The sequence below is a fragment of the Haliotis rubra genome, unplaced genomic scaffold (assembly GCF_003918875.1).
Source record: "Haliotis rubra isolate DU_JTF1 unplaced genomic scaffold, ASM391887v1 Scf1, whole genome shotgun sequence".
Lineage (NCBI taxonomy): Eukaryota > Metazoa > Mollusca > Gastropoda > Lepetellida > Haliotidae > Haliotis > Haliotis rubra.
In genome coordinates, this window is record NW_025764891.1 from 6,532,826 (window position 1) to 6,550,657 (window position 17,832).

The 17,832-nt window shown below is 35.1% G+C and overlaps 1 pseudogene; it reads left to right on the forward strand.

Annotated features, from left to right (window-relative positions):
• The window catches only part of LOC124276086, a 32,637-nt pseudogene extending 15,115 nt beyond the window's left edge, over positions 1 to 17,522 (forward strand).
• Positions 17,523 to 17,832: the final 310 nt, after the last annotated feature.

A 17,832-nucleotide genomic window follows, 5' to 3' on the forward strand; every position in this document is an offset into this window, starting at 1 on the left:
CCCACCATGATATTGCTGGAATATTGCTAAAAGCAGCATAAAAAACCCCAACTCACTTACACACTCACTCTAAAAATACTAAGACAGAAATTATTCAATGGTAGAAATACATTCTCTGTAACCCCATATCTCAACAGATGCAGCGGTTCTCTCCTCACAAAACCCATCTTTTATTCACAAGCCTGTTTTATTCCATTTAATAATTATATCCTTCTATGAATTGCTATTTTTAATATGCATCATAGCTAGAAAAGCATGGTAGCGACACATATACATGCAAGCAACTGATTACAGTTCCTGTAAAGGTGAAAAACAAAAAAGATGTCCATGAAACTGCCGTGACTTGCCTTTCTGAAAGTCATTTGCATAACAAAAAAAGCCCCAACTGTTTTGCTTTGTTAAAAACAAAAGTGCAGTTTTACCTTTGATAAGAGATATGTTACTGACTGCATATCTAAAAATGGTCTTTCTGGAAAAATGTTGTATTTAGTATCTCAGATAAATGTACAACTTTACACCTGTAAAGATCAAGGATGGAATTGGTATTCAGGAACCGATGCTGGCTGTAAAAGATGTCTCAGATTTATAGAACTATAATCATGATGTGAATCACTGGATTGTCTGTTCCAGGGTGTATATTCAGTAAACTGTCTTAAACTGTTAATACTGCTGAGTACTGTTAAACAGCAAACAAACAACACTTATAGCAGTGAATCTAATCAACCCTTTGATGATTCTTATAACCAACACATCCTACCTAATATTACACAGATAGGGCAGAGATAGGAGCTATCAACACAATTCAATAAGTCATGAAACAGCAACAAGCAACAACACTGTTGAAATAGACGATCCAAAGTATGAAATTAATGACTGACTGATTGAAATAGACACACGTAGCTGACCCTCATTTCAAGAATTAGGATGTTTTGGGTAGCAGTTAGTTGTCTTCCCATGTGTTGATTGGAGACCAGTAGTTCTTATCTGGTGGCCATTTAGCCTCATTACAAACACAGTAGTTAATCACCACTACGGCCCTGGAAGCAATCAGCTAACCCTCAAAGTGAGCCAGATCCTTCTGTTCAAATCCATCACATGCCTAGAAATCTGTTGCAGATTATCTCAATTGGTTGTATGTTTTATCTGGAATTATGTCTGTTTTTCTAACCCAGAACCTGAGGGTCATGTTTTCAACAGTCCTCCGCCCCCACTGGTGAAAAAATATTTTGACCAAATTATTATGTGTATTTGTAAACAAACTTTTAGTGTTATGTAATGTAATGCTCCTTGACAGGTTAGATAAAGGTATTTATAAATGTCAGATGATATTCGAGAATACAGAATTGTGTTTAATAGTTCACATCTCTTGAACATTATGGCTGGAGGTAATTATCTTCAGAATATGGCCTAGAGGATGTAGGTGGATATCAATACTTTATATTTCAAGACACCTTCTTTCTTTATGGTTCTGTTTGTACCAGTATGTGCACCTACTGTTATGATTTCTTATTCTACTGTTATAAAGTTATGTCAGAACTCTGAAAATTGTCTTAAACCCTAGCAAGTACTACATCTGTGATTTCCAAAATGGTATCTCAAAATGTCTGTACAATTTATGCTGCACATTCAAGTTTATTAACCTTGTATATGATGAATAAGACTATAAGACAAACAACATTTCCCACAGTTTGTCTCCCAGACCTAATAGAATAAATTTTAAAAGATTTTGGGCAAGTCTTAAATGCCTCAGTTCTAGGATCTCATATGCATGGAGAGAGCTTTTTCAATGTGTTACCAACAAGGCAGCAACCCTGGCTTGTAACAATGACATTTCTCAGGAATGATCAGAGACTCAAGAGCATGCATGCTTATTCAAATTTGACAGAAAGACATGTTTTGATTACAACTTTTTCAATCAAGGTTTACAGTGAAGGACCTGGTTGAGTCATTGCAGACATGTGATGGTGGATTTTCAGAGGAATCAGGGTGCCATTGTACAAAACAACCTTAGTGCTAAGACTGTTGTAAGTCTGTGTTGACATATGGGAGATATGATCACCTTAGCGCTAAGGTTGTTTTGAACAACAGCACCCTGCGATGTATGTTGCTTGTACGATGGAGTTTTCACTCCTTCTTATTCTTTGGCACTTAATGTTTAATGAAAATCATGTTAGTGGGTTACCCTTTTCATAAACATCTGTGTTATCACTGATTTTCAGTGATTCATTATTATCATAACACTATATGGCCTTTTATACCCTATGAAATCTGTTTTGGCAGATATTCAGGACTGATTTCTTTCTGACATGGATGTTTTGAGATTTAGTTCATGATTATTTTCAGAGAGAGTTGATAACCATGTCCAAGAAGTCTTAGATGAAATACTTACATGATATGTCACTATGGGAATGGGTGTAGTTAAAGGCGATAGGTTATATGACATGATTCATAACCTGTGGAGATTCTTGGGCAGAATACATATCAAGAACCTCAAACTTGTTGTACTGGTTGGGAATGGGAATTAGCAGGTACAAGGTGCTAGACAGCTCTTTAACTGTTAGAGAGTCTTTATGAAATAAATAGCAATAAAAATATATGTAAAGATGATAATGATGATGATAAAACTCAATACTTCTGTATGCTTGAAGCACAAAACCATCATTATCCTGGGTAATGGCTTAACAGATCTGTGTGCACATGATTTTCTTTCTCAGCTCCATGTGGAGTATACAACCCAAGCTGCCTGTGAGGTGGTTCAAGGGTACAAGTTGCATTTCCATCTCATTCTACTGAGAAGGGAACACATATTGCAAACTTCTATGTTCATAGGTACAATAAAATGATGTGAGACAGTGTTTGTATTGACTTAGATAGGGATGAAAATCTAATAATAAATATATTCTGACCAAATGTATGAAATAAATTAATTAACAAATTTCTTCCAGCTTTGTGAATGATATCAAACATAATCATATGCAAAACTGTCACTTAGTTACTCCTTGGGCAGATCCATTTATCAATTGACTTTAACCTCTTGTACTGTTTTGTTCAACACAGGTGTTGGCACAAATGAATATTTTAATCCTATTGTAAAGAACAACAGCTTTAACTCCAAAATCGTTCCATGGGACAAGGGTCAGGACAACAGGTTCCATAAAACAAGTCCGCAGATAGCACTTAATAACACCTATCCCATCTGTATGCAAACACCACGCTATTCCGTCTCCCAAGGCATGCCAATCTTCCAGCCAGCAATTCCCCTTGGGTACATCTGAACGAGAAACTCTATTCCCAACATTTCAAATTTTAATGACTGGGATGTTCTTTTATGTTGTTATTAAACTCAGCAAGTTCATCTTTCCGACTTGCCTGCTCTCTGTCCATCAATACTGAATCTTGTTACGAGTTAGTTGTTCGAGTTCCGTCACGGAGGTATTTGCTTCAGCACTGTATTGACTTCTGTATCTACGGATCTAGGAAGAAGTTTGACAGCTATAACATTACTTATTAAAATGAACCTTTCCAGCACTCTTGTTACTCTGCTACTTCAATGTAGTTACGTTAGTCTACAGATAAAAGAAACTCTAATTTTCGCAGGTAGTTGTCGAGTCTGATGTTAATATCTTGATTAGGAACTGTGGCTAGTCACTGTGACACATTCCAAGATAAAAGGGTAAATGTTGAGTATTATACTTTGCATTTCTTTTGATGAATGCTAAATTTACATACAACATGATCTTTTTTATCAATACATATTTTAAAGTTTATTGATCTGTTTAATGTGCCATGAAGTCTTGACAATACCCATCATTTACACATTGAAATGTTTGCAGATCTGTCAAAATGTAAAATCCTGATCTGCATTTTCAACTTGATAGTCTCATGGGCGTTATTGATATTTTGATATCATTTTTTAATATTTTACATTTTATTCCATGTTTTCATGTAAATCATGTAAATTTACATATTCTAGACATGTTCAAATGCTCTTTTTCTTACATTGTGTTGCAGAATATTTTTATCATTCCATGTAATTTTTAATTCTACATTTATTATTCTAATTTTCAGTTTCTTTCTTGAAATGTTTCAAATTGATCGAAAGATCTCCAAGGAAACTGTCAATCCTGCTATGTAGGTGCCATGTCTATCCAGTCAGTTAATTACCAAAGACTCTCTGTGTATGTACGATGTATTCAGACCGTGTTTCAATTCCAGGATCCCAATAATCTCCAGGATGCTCCAAGTCATGGAATCCCCACAAGTGATAGCGACATTCCTTCCCCAGCGCCTGACCAGGCTGATCGACAATGGGTGCCACCAACTAATGGAGTTGAGGTGAGTCTTCAGAGTAAAAACTTACACTAATGCAGCCAGACTTTCATAGTGCAATGGACCAAGCATTTGAAAGAAGGGGATTAGTAGGGGGTGAAGGAGTTCTCTTGATTATGGGCATTTATTCATCAAATATATATATATATGTCTGGAAAATGTTGGATAGTTAAAATTTTATAAATATAAAAAAAATCACTGGATATGCTGTAAAATGTTTCACAGCTCAATGAAATGTGTTCAGCATGCGGCCACAAGTTGTATATGTTCACCCGGACCCTAATGTCAGTACTTAAATATCCTGTTTCCGACTAAAATGTCACAACCTCACCTCCACTTAAATTGTTTCACCCTAAAAGTCATAGCTTATCAGTGACACTTGATCAAGTAGAGTGAGTGAGTGAGTTGGCTTTACATACGGCAGTAGTACTGAAGCAAGAAACACAAACTGGGTTCGATTCGCTACATGGGTACAATGTGTGAAGCCCATATCTGGTGTCCCCCGCCGTGATATTGCTGGAACATTGCTAAAAGCGGCGTAAAACCAAACTCACTCACTAATGGAATATTTGACCAGAGGACATTCTGTACACATTATCATCATATAAATCCACAAGTTTAAAATTGTTAAAGTTTCATATTACAGAAGAACTACCAATAAAAAGCTCATTTTCTCAAAATATGATCCTTTTTGCAATACAAATAGGTGTAATTTCCGTAAAATTATGATGTCAGTGAAAACAAATATCATGAGTAAAAAATAATCAAGTTTAATAATCATCAGCCTTTGCAACAGGAAGAAACGGGAAATGTAATTGGTGTGTGACAACCTGGTTTATTTCTTCTCACAAGTGGATAATTACTTTTATGAATTTAATGTCCTTTTCGGAGAATTTTGGCTCCATTTCAGCCACATTTTGTACAAAAATGTAATCAATGGGTTCTTGGTGGACGTTATTGCAATTGCCTTTCCAAAATCAATTTTCACACATTGTCTGGCGAAAAGTTCAAAAGACATACATAACTATGTTCGTTATATGTCAGTCATGTAAATTTTCTTGAACTTGACATAACGATATACTTTAAAAAGCATAGTTAATGACGTCTGTGATAGCTTCATCGCCTGAATTTGTTCATCAAGATGAAAGGTAAGAGGTTAGTGCAAAAAGAAGAAATTTCCACGAAAAAGGGATTCTGGTGGAATAATTTCTACACCTGTTAAATCAACAAAGGGAAATCATTCCATTTCTCCTTTGAAACATGTAATTGTTGTTTATGCTTCTGACAGCGTGTTTGCTTCTTCGTTCAATTCTTATGAATATTTATGAAACTGTCTTATCCAAGCTGCCCTTTCCTAGTCCATGGACAACTAATTCCTTCTTCCAAATACCAAATATGAAATTTGCAAATATCATATGTATACAGGTTTTATACATTCTACCCCTTGGGATTTCCTAAGTGGAAATGACAAGATTATAGGGACTTAACAAATCCTACAGGATATAGAAAGCTGATTGGCTAACTGTTTGTGTCAGATGAACATAGTTGACAGTCTTCCAGGACGATTGTGACCGGAAGATAAAAACCAACTTGATGGATCAGAATAATGGTCAGCGATGCAAAGTCTGTGTCATACTTGCCTGACAACTTATTAATACAATTATATTTATGTCACCATAAGTGCCGTTGTTAGTGTACATGTCAGAAATTACAATATTTTATACAAGAGATCAAGTGCTGTCTGACGATATTTCATTCATAATCATTAAGATTTATCACAATATTGACATATCCTACAAATTGCCTGATTTTGAGGGTGAAAATCAGCACATACTGACAGATCGACACTGGTGCAACTTTTATTCCAAGTTTAGTTAAAGTTCAAGTTTGTTAATAAATGATGATTCATGATCAAAGACGACTTAGCAAAATCTTAGTGAAATTAATCAAATTCTTTTATCAGCAATTTTAATTTGATTTGTGATAAAATTTCAATTAATTGTATTAAACCAGATCTTCAATCTTACATTTTGTGAAACCAAGGGAGACAATCCAAACTATTCATCATTAATCATTTCATTTGCTGAACACGCAATATATTCTTCTGCATCAAAATGTGTGTTCGAAAAGTCAATAAGAAGTGATTTTTCGATCTAATTAGTGTACAGCACTGGCATATAATATTCGTGAGTGATCATTAATTAATGATCAAAAGAAAAGCATGTTTTTCTCTGTTCCATGACAGGAGATGAGACAAGGCTAGACAAAGATAGTGTTGAAAACAGTGTTTAGTTTGTATTCGGTGCTGCTGACATATCCAATAATTTTCTTGTCACTGAACCGGACAGAACTGTTGATAACCGCATATGATGTTCTTGCTGGGTGTTATATTGGGGTGGGTATTGCAGAGAATTTTCATATTGCGATATATTGCGATGTGAAAGCATGTATTGCGATATCTATTGCAATATATTGCAAGAAGTTTTTTAAACTAAAAACTACTTACAATCGAGTTAATGCTTGATTTATAAAACAAAAACACAACAAAATCACTATGTTTGTTTATGCTTTAATAAAAACTTTTAATCATGACAAATAAACAACTGTGTTGAATTTCTTGTTATGTTGTGTTTGCACAAATTTGACACAAATGAAACAAGGAAATATTCAAAGATTTTCAAGTGTTACAAAGTTTTCCAAATGAATGTCAAAATACTGTCAAAATATTGCAATAGTATCATTTTGTTCTGAGCGGTAAATTGTAAACTGGTTATATTATGCAGCCCTAGTGTTATATCTGGTTATATCACCATGTCTGAACCGGTAAATACAAGTAAACTGGTTACTAGTATATTATGCAGCCCTAGTGCTATATCTGGTTATATGACCATGTCTGACCGGTAAATACAAGTAAACTGGTTACTAGTATATTATGGAGCCCTAGTGCTATATTGGTTATATGACCATGTTTGAACACAATAAACAGCCCCTGAAACTCCGCTACCAAAGATTATTTATTAAGAAAATTTATTTTAGAATTTTAAAATTTAAATTTGATATTAGAGTGAGTGAGTTTTTATGCCTCTTTTAGCAATATTCCAACAATATCATGGTGGGGGACACAAAAATTGGTTTTACACATTGTACCCATGTAGGGAATTGAACTCAGGTCTTCAGCATTATGAGCAAACGCTTTAACCACAGGGCTACCCCACTGCACAATATTAGAAGAAAATGGTTATACCATTATCTGTTAGTATCAACCAAATGAGTAAAAAGATCAAATAATACAACTTCCTAATTTTAAAAGACATTTTGGTGATACTCAATATTGATTGGCCTGTTGAATGATATCATTGTTGAAAACAATATGGATTGATGTCATTCAATTGTACATGATGTCACAGATTGATGACATAAAGTCACCTGTACATAAGGTGGACTTCAGTCATGGATGATGATGATGATGATGATGATGATGATGATGATGATGATGGTTTGAATATTGATTCAACAATACAAAAAACCTGCACAGAAATAGATAATAAATGAGGAAAAACACACAACTAGAAATGAATGTAATTTGGAAAACAATTCCTGACAGTTCCACACCAAAATTTACAACATAATTAAGCTTCCATCAACTTCTCCACAATCCACAATTTGTTTTTAAGACCCAAAGTTAAATGTTTATTGCACTAATTTAAAGTTAAAGTCAAGTGTAAAATATTTATGAGAAATTGACTTAAGATAATGAGCATGAAAGCATAAATTCTCATTTTCTTAAGTAAGTTATTCTAGCAAAGTGTGCAAATTTCAATAGAAACTTTTTTGACACTGTTTGTGTGTTCTACAATATTGATATTTCCTCATGGAGGAATGATTTCTTTGAAGAATCCAATCGAATACAAGGATCTTGTCCTTGGGGAGAATTTGTATCAGTTAACATGTAAAATGTTCCGCCTGAATAAAAAATGTGCGTCCACAAGCTTTGACAACAAAGCTTAAGTAAAGTGGTTGTGAAGAAAAACTGATAGTGTGTTTACTGTGATGGCTGTTTATGAAATGGTATCTTAACTAATTAAATTACCTCTAATGAACATTAATGATCACAAAACTTCAAAGCAGGAAATATTGTTTTTAGTTGGTACATGACATAAAGCATACTGCTTCCCTGAACACCGTGTTCCTAGAAAATTAGAAGTGTAAAAATAATTGTTCGTAAAACCTTTTTCCATTGGCTCAAGTTTGTTGGAACATGAAATTTTTATAGTAGAATCAGTTACATGAAATTTCAAAGGCAGACAACAAGTGGTCATGTCATACATCACTTTGCGATATAGCTGGAATATTGCCAAGTGTGGTGCTGACTGTGGTGGTGTTAAACAAGAAACAAAAGAAAATCGTACATCGCTTGACTGTTATGATTTGAAAGAAATACCTACTGTACAATGTTTACTCACTGAATGTTGTTTTCTATTTATGTTTAATTATAATGTATGGCTGCTCTGTGCAAAAAGATAATTTCATTACCTCGTATTAAGGTCATGTGTTACTGTAGGTCTTCCAGCCTTTAAGTGTGACTTGATGACTATCTTTATGCTTTATAGTAACATATTAAAAGAAATCAGCACTATTCATTGTAAATATTGAAAGTTAAGGGCAACAACTCTGTATGGACTATGTTTAGACATAATTTGGTGCTGATGAGATTTCTGTTACCCAAACCATTATTTTAGCCGCTTTTAGCAATATTCCAGCCATATGACATTGTATCCATGTGGGGAATCGAACCTGGGACTTCAGCATGATGAGCAAATGCTTTAACCACTATACTACCCCATCGCTCCTTTAACAACCAAACTACTACTGATGCAGATGCTGTTATACAGGACTATTATAAATACCTCAGCTACAGGATCTACTCACTGCAGGTTCTAATCCCAAATCCCCAAATATTAAACCTTGGTCCCCACAATAACAAAAACTTATCTGACTTTCACAATTAAATTTTTCCTCACTCATTGAACTGACATGCCCAAACTACTGCTCAAAGTAGTGTTAAACACAGCTCATAACAGTAATGCAATAACTATCAGTAATGATAGACCAATCACTAAAGCTTCAAGACTCCTCTCTAAGATAAGCCATCCTCAACAGATCCCTTCCCATTAAACTTGTTGCCGTGATTGCACCATGCTTAATCAAAAATGCTGATCACAACCTGAGTCTGTTTTAGACATTAACTGATTTTCCCGAACTGTCTGAAATCTTAAGTATGTGTCTACAAAGATTCTATTGATGGAAAACTAATGTCGCTGCTAATCCAGAAGTGAATTCTGCCGAATAAAACTGTTCTGAGAGAATTGTCAAGCAGCCATACCCAAAGCAATTTCTAATTTTCCTCAGGTTTCAAGAATTGATAATAAAAATAGTCATGGATAAAAAAATAATCTTTCATGTATGGTTCCCAATGCAAGTTGGACATAATCGATGAAATGTTCATCTGTTAATCAGACAAAGTCTGTTTATGTTGGTATAGAGGCATGCCCAGCCAGCAAATTATCCAATCAGAATTAATAGATTAGATACGAAAACTGATAACTCGGAAATCTACCCATGCATACCAAGGATATGTCATGCAAGGCCGTGATCAGAGAGAACAGGAATAATTAATACAGTGTTGGATTAGAACAAGTATTAATTTAATTAGAATAATTTTAGGGTTGCAGAATTATTCATAACGTTTTTCAAATTGAAAAAAGAAAAGTCAAGGAAGCATAAAGACTTTGCATGCAAGGTTGAACATGGTGGAACAAGTGTTATGATGGACGCAGAAATCATGCAAAAGCAAGGTCATGGTGGACAGACTTTCAGAGAGAGTTGGGTTAAGTGCTGTGGTGCGTAGTATTACAGTTACATCATGTAATCTTAATGAGTGAGTGAGTGAGTGAGTTTAGTTTTATGCAGCACTCAGCAATATTCCAGCTATATGGCAGCAGTCTGTAAATAATCAAGTCTCCACCATGCAATCCAGTGACCAACAGCATGAACATCGATCAGTGCAATTGGGATACAAATGTGTCAATCAAGTCAGCGAGTATGGTGTAAACCATCCAAGGATCATTATTAGGGTTGAATCTTGAGTTCAAATCTACAATCAGCAGATTCTGGCATGATAAAGGGATGCAACTCCTCTAAGGACTAAAATTCTGGACCAGTGGACTACATGTTCCCATTTTAGACTTTGAAGGTCTTAGTGAGTGGATGAAAGAGACAAGATAGTGTGAAGAAAATTTTATGTCACTGGACCACAATAAGAACCCAGGTCTCAGGTTTGATGGACTGCCCCACCCTATATTCATGAGGAACCAATTAGGATGATGTTCTTGGACAATACCATATTCCATTTAGATGATTTGATTCCAGACAGATTTCATTTCAAATTGATTCTGTTTCTCTTAAGAGAGAAGAACTTAACAACTAAATTGTGCAATATCTTTTTTATCATGTAGTTTATTGTTCATATCTCCACACTTTCAAAAAGAGATAATCAATTTTGAAACAATGATGTCTACCAGAATCTAAACTTTCAGGTTTTAATGGAATTTTGTCTTTAAAAGTGTGAATGTGATGCAAAGATCGCATGATTTGTGTGTACAGCATCATCCTGTTGAAATATCAGCCATTTTTAACAGCAATTGGCGGCAATAGTTCATCTCCTTATTGCAAGACATCAGCAATTTATGACTTTTCTTATTAGACATTTGACAAACATCAGATAACCACGACTCTCTGTGAAATATTTCTACCCAGCTTGATGTATATCAATATAAAGACCATCATTTTTTCTATTATCTTTAATGGTCATTGGACCATAAAGAATGTTATCGGATAGCCATAACTTGATGTAAAAAAGTGCTGCTTTTATTTTTATCTTGACCCGAATGTTTACAATCGACGGAGGTGCAGTTGTGTATACATACATACAGGTATTTCCATTATAGTCATACAGTGACTTGATGAACTCGTTCATTAAACGAGCAAAGCAGAGCTGTTTTTAATCACCTTATATTTTATTTGTAGCAAATGTCCAATTTTCATGTCTGGTGGTTGCAGAGCGTCTCTGCATGTATTCTGGCGTTGAAGGCAGCAGTAATGAAATTTGTTTGGCATCACAAGCACAGCTCAGAGCCTTGAAATGATTTCCATATCATGGACATGAAACCATTCTTTGAGACCAAATAGTATCCCTGTAAACATTAGAAACACGACTGCTGGTGTATTGATTAGAAACTGTTAGAATGCATGATGTAAGTCTTGCTGAGTGAAATACATAAAAAGTAGCTAATAAAAGAAAAATACAACCTGCATAAAAATTGTCAATCACTACATATTGACTTTGGTATAGTTAATGCCTACTCTTTTATTTTTCTTATGCCTACATATCAAGGACAGGGTTTTAACATTAATGGTTAAGCAATAGGTCAGTAGGAACAATGAAATGACATTCCAAATCTATTCTTCTGTTCATTTAAATGTTAAAAGTTAAAATTTACATTGCCAATGTGTCTCAAGTGTATTAAGTTTTGTTCTTTTTGCAGGTTACCATGTTTACATCCCCAGAATATAATGAACAAAACTTTTCAGAAACCTTTTGACATTTCTTCCTTTAAGGTCAGAAGACCAATTAGCCAGTTAGATATGTATTCCTTAGAAAAACTTATATTTGTTAACAACAAGCAATAAGTATGTAACAAAAGCTATTTTGATTACAAATATCACTGAATTTTGTAAACCTCTCATAGTATAAGCTCAGAGTGAGTGAGTGAGTTGGGTTTTATGCCACTTTAAGAAATATTCCAGCAATATCATGTTGGGGGGACACAAGAAATGGTCTTCACACAATGTAACCCATGTGGGGAATTGAACCCGGGCCTTCGGCGTGACGAGCGAACGCTTTAACCACTAGGCTACCCCACCTCCCCTGTATAAGCTCAGAAATATATAGGCACTGAAATCTAAATTGAATGCTGTTTTCTTCAGGCTCGGACTCTGCTTGAGATACTTAAGAAGAATGAGATGGATGTTTCAAGTGAGATGTCTGGGGAGACAGGAACAAGTGACAGCGGTCATGGGGGCAGTGAAGAAGACCTTCACGCCAAGACAGGTCAAGCACAGGAAACAGGTAAGACTGGTCAACTTTGGTTTCGGTGTGTATCAGTGGTAGGCCACAATGTAAATCTTGCAGTCAAGAACATGCATATATTCTAACATAAGAAAAAGTATTTTCAGATATTTCTTTTTACATATAAACATATTTTGTTTTGGTACTGTAGATTTGTATGTTGCTACATATTTAACAATCAAAATAACCTGATGTTTTTTTGTTGTTGTTTTTTTATGTGAAAGATGTAAATGTTTGATTTTAGATTAAAAACTAGTTGCATATTAATTATAAAGAGATGTGCTTCTAACTTCTTTGTGTATGGGTATTTTGTTTTGGGAAATAATGGTGGTTTTGAACTGACTGGGGTGTTGTTCAGTACACAAAAGGACAGATGAACACTGTGGGATACATGATTGAATTGTGATTGCATCGTGATATTCAACCTTGCATTAGGCTCTATTATCTTCCCATAAATATTTTTTTAATGATTGAAGTCATTGTCAGTTGTTCTGTCCTTGAGATAAGAAACATGTCAGTTTTGAAAGCTTGAAACTTGGGGAAATTTTCCCCTTTACATGTATCACTTCTAAATGCCATTCAAAGATTTGATGTCGGCTGTGTTTTGCATTCTCCCTTGAATATTTTAAGAATATTTTTTATTCAATGTAAACATTGTATTCTGATATGGTTCTGGATCTTGTTTTCACATAATACAGTTTTCATAAACTATTTAAATAATAAAACATGATTGAAGCTGTCTAATTCTCTTTATATTGTTCAATTACATTGTAAAATAAGTCAGAGTACTATACTGTAATCAGAAAGATTTATATGTTCAGTATTATGTAAACTAATAATACCAACTCCTTGGTCAAATGAAACCAGTGGAATATAAATCTGTAATAAATTTGATGATAGGGAATAGTGTTACAGCGATCATACTCTTCATAGCATGAAAACATCTCAATAGTGGTATTCCTGTAATAAACACAGAAAAGCAATCATAGATTTTAAAATTTGAACAAAGAGGTAATCAAATGTTAAAATAGGTCTCTAGGAGTGAGTGAGTGAGTTTAGTTTTACGCCACACTCAGCAATATTCCAACTATATGGCGCCATTCTGTAAATAATCGAGTCTGGACCAGACAATCCAGTGATCAACAGCATGAGCATCGATCTGCGCAACTGGGAACCAATGACATGTGTCAACCAAGTCAGCGAGCCTGACCACCCGATCCTGTTAGTCGCCTCTTACGACAAGCATGGGTTACTGAAGATTCATTCTTACCTGGACCTTCACGAGTCAGGTCTCTAGGAACTTATGCTTTTTGTAATATTCGAATTGGGAGTGGATATACAAGTTCGGTGATGACTGTGTTTATTGTATTGTATAGGAATTTATTCATAATATCAATCACTGGTTTGACTGGTCCAAAATTATTTTTACAGTCTATGTGATACGGCTGGAATAGCTCAATGAGGTTTTTAAAACAGACAAATTAAGCTTGAAATATACTGAAGGAAACCAATAAGGAAACACCACTTCATGGCAGTGTTCCTTTATTTATTCTGAGATTTCCTCCCACAGCACTGTTCAAAGCTGGTGATGAAAACTTAAAAATATTAAATTAACACTTGAATTTTCCTGTGATCCTTTATTTGTTTCTCTCAGTATATATGACAATATTCCAATAGAATATAGTGACACATTGTATTTATCAGATGATAAGAAGGCTAAGCTTATCCATGAGTGGTATGTATAACCACCTGGTCCAGTGGTCAGTAGGTGAGTGGACTGCATGGTCAGTGGATTGAAACACTAACATTGTCAATGTCAGCTGATGTTGGTCTTCACCATCGTCACCAACATTTCCTGTACAATCTGTCACGATCTTCACAGCTTATGAGTAATCTGTCCTTCATCTGTTGTGATTCCATACTAACTTTGATATCGTTCATCAAATTCTCTTTGAACATATTCACAAATGCCTGAAAATCATGTTTTAGATAGAGTCATAATCCCCTGTTTAATTCATTTTGGATAATTTATTCATATACTAAATTGCATTTCACAGATGTATCTGAACCATGACCTTTAGTGGATAGAAACTCTATCCCAAATATCACTGTTATCATATAAAATAATGAGTAATCAGAGATATTGTATATACTTATGATGTTGTTAATTAACTGAATGTTAGGAGTGGTAGCTTGTAAATATTTCAATTTTAAAGTACATTTTTCATGTTGTAATTAATTTAATTCTGGTGATATTTTGGTTATATTTTTCCCTGTAAATGTTGTCATCTAATATTAAAAGTATCACGATAATGCACTTTGTAACCAAAGACTACAAATACTTTAGTACCTTAGTAGAATATCAGAACATTTGTATTTTGAAGTAATATCTTTATTTTCAAAATGATTAATAAGCTGTGAATGGATGTTTAAAACTTGAAACTTGATTTTTATGTTGGATTGTTAGATTTTGTTACTGTTCTTATTATTTTTAGTATCATATATGGCACTAATGTCAAATTGTTTTGTTATTTTTCAGAAGAAGCCAAGCCAGGCCAATTCTTCCCTACGACATTCCATGGTGGTAGTAGTCGTGTTCCAGTCTACAACGATGGTCGTCAATCCCGCAATGGTCGCAAGACAGCACCATCAACACTCCGGGGCTCAAGGAGTCAAAACTTCCGCTCACAACCCCAACAGTTTCCATCCAATCCCAGAACATTTGAAACAATGGACAATGGCTACCATTATAACACAGCCCCACACCCACCAAAGTCAGCACAGACTGATAATGTCCTTCACACGTTTAGTAGCCCCAAGTCAGAATGCAAAAACTTTCAACCTCGCCATTTAGACTTTGTCCCAGGGTCCAGTCGGGGACGACCAGAAACTCCGATTCGTATCGAGGAGGATAGAAGTTCAACTTCGGGGAGTTATACCTTGACTTCCAATCGAAGGACGCCAGACATTGATCACATGATGTTTAACAGTGACGTGGTAGTCTGAGAGTTAGTGTTGGAAGGACAATATATTTATTCATGCTGGCCAATGGGCATAGCTTCAGTTGTGTGAATAAACCAGTGGTAAGCTGTGTAACTGTATCGGAATACTCATTCCAAACTGCTTCTTGAAGTCAGAGTATTGCAATGACCACATCCTGCCTTTCAGCAAAGCCCCGTGGTTGACACATGTTGATGCAATCTGATGCAGATCCACAGTTTCAACGTGAAATATTTCAACTTTGCAAGTGAACCTACATATATTTACCTGCACTTTGTAGCTATTCTTTAGCCTCTGAAACTGATGATGAAGATGCTTGCAAGGAGTATTTATAGGACAAGCTTGCCACTGTCACATGCACGCTACCAAGATATTTTCCAGATACACATTCATCATGAGAGGACTTGTCCCCATTCATCGCGAGAGGAACTCTCCTAGAATGTACTGATACCGAAATCCTTCATGTAATGATGGACTTGTGGTGTCATAGCAGGGTTAGCTCCTGTTTAGAGCAAATCCTAGATTTCAATGTTACAAGTGCTTAAAGACACAAACAATGATAACAAGTGCTGCCGTGGTGCTGAATACGGTTGAAGATCAACTTTTTGATAGATTGGATCCTACATCCAGAGAGATCAGATCCAGAGAGCATAATCTTATGAACAGAATTTAAGACAAAGAGTGGATCTGTAACCATCTATCATGGCCATGGTCTGTAGTAATCTACTTAAATATGAATAGTTTCTCCCGTTCCAAGTTCTACTGTCAAGTGCCATGCTAGTGCTCCTTCTATTGTGAAATCAGAAGATGAAGAGCTTGGGTGCTTTGTGAATAGTATTGAATCATTTGATATGTTTGATATTGTGTGTGTCTCTGTGTTAAAAGAACAGTTTGAATAATGCATCTTACCGATGCCTTTGAACTTGACAAGATGGACTGAGATATAAAACTTTTTGGAGGAGAGCTACTCCCTTGAAGCTGGATCTCTAAAACAAGATCTTTACAAACTGTATTTTGAGAAAACAGCTTTCAGAGAAGACTGAAATGTTTCATCAACTCTCAATGCTCAATTCCAGTTCATCTAATTATATTTATCATAATCTGCTCAAAATCAGCTGATTCCAAGATGGTCAGCAAAAATGCCTGCTTCTCCATGTCAGAATAGTCACCATTTTACATCAGGCTTGTGAACTATATAACCAACAATAGGTCAGGGGCTATAAACAGCAAATTGATGTGCAGAGCAGATAGACAACAGAAATCTCCTGTGAAGAAGTGGCGAGCTTTTCACTTGTAGCTAATCACTATAGACAGACAATCTTATAGACAAGGCAGATATATTGGGTGTCCAAGACGTTGATTAATGGCAACTGCTCTCGAGAGTGAATATTCCCCTTGGTTGTGTAAGATTTGTTAAATGTTCCTTTAGGAAAAGTAATTTGTTCTCCCTTAACTGGTGTGACGATAAAACAAAGTTAATTCCTCAATTATTTATTCTTTAGTTGATATATTGGCGGGAATTCCACATTAATATCAGATGAGGATGCATCAAAATATCAAAACTGTGATTAGAAATAACCATCATCACGTTTCCAGAGAAACATTTATCAAATTTATACAGCCATGTTGATGTGATATCATCTTCATAATAATATATGATCATTATCAACCATCATTATAAAGAATATATTACTCATCTGACAAATTGTATCAATATTAGGAGGAATTCCTATTTTTGTAAATTGAACAGCGTTAAGGTTTGTTAAAACTGCTTTGTTTTGTTGCAGGTTTGTTTAGTGGATATTGTACATTGTGTCTGGAAGTTTAAGATTCAAGCTTTTTGAAACAAATATGCTTGTTCTTATTATGGACAAACAAACAGGAAATAATGACGCAGTCATTTCATACAAGGCAACATTGGATATTGTATCATCTGTTTTCTTCTTGCTTTTTGAATTTTTAATATCACATGAATGTTCCTGTAAATAAACTTTATCAAACATAACAACTTTTCAAAAGTTTTTTGTTTGTTTTTCTTTCTTGGATTATGGATGGCCTAGTCATTTTAAGTGCTGTGCGGAGTTGTGGCCCTTAGCTCTTGGGTTTGAATCTGGTTTCACCCTGACTATGTTTCTAGGTTTGTCTGTGCCTTCCTTGTGCTTTTCACCAAAGTGGTTTTGTTTGGGGTTTTAACGCCACACTCAGCAATATTCCAGCTATGTGACAGCAGTCTGTAAATGATTAAATTCTCGACCAGATAATTCAGTGATCAACTGCTTGAGCATCAATTGATGCAGTTGGGATATGATGAAATG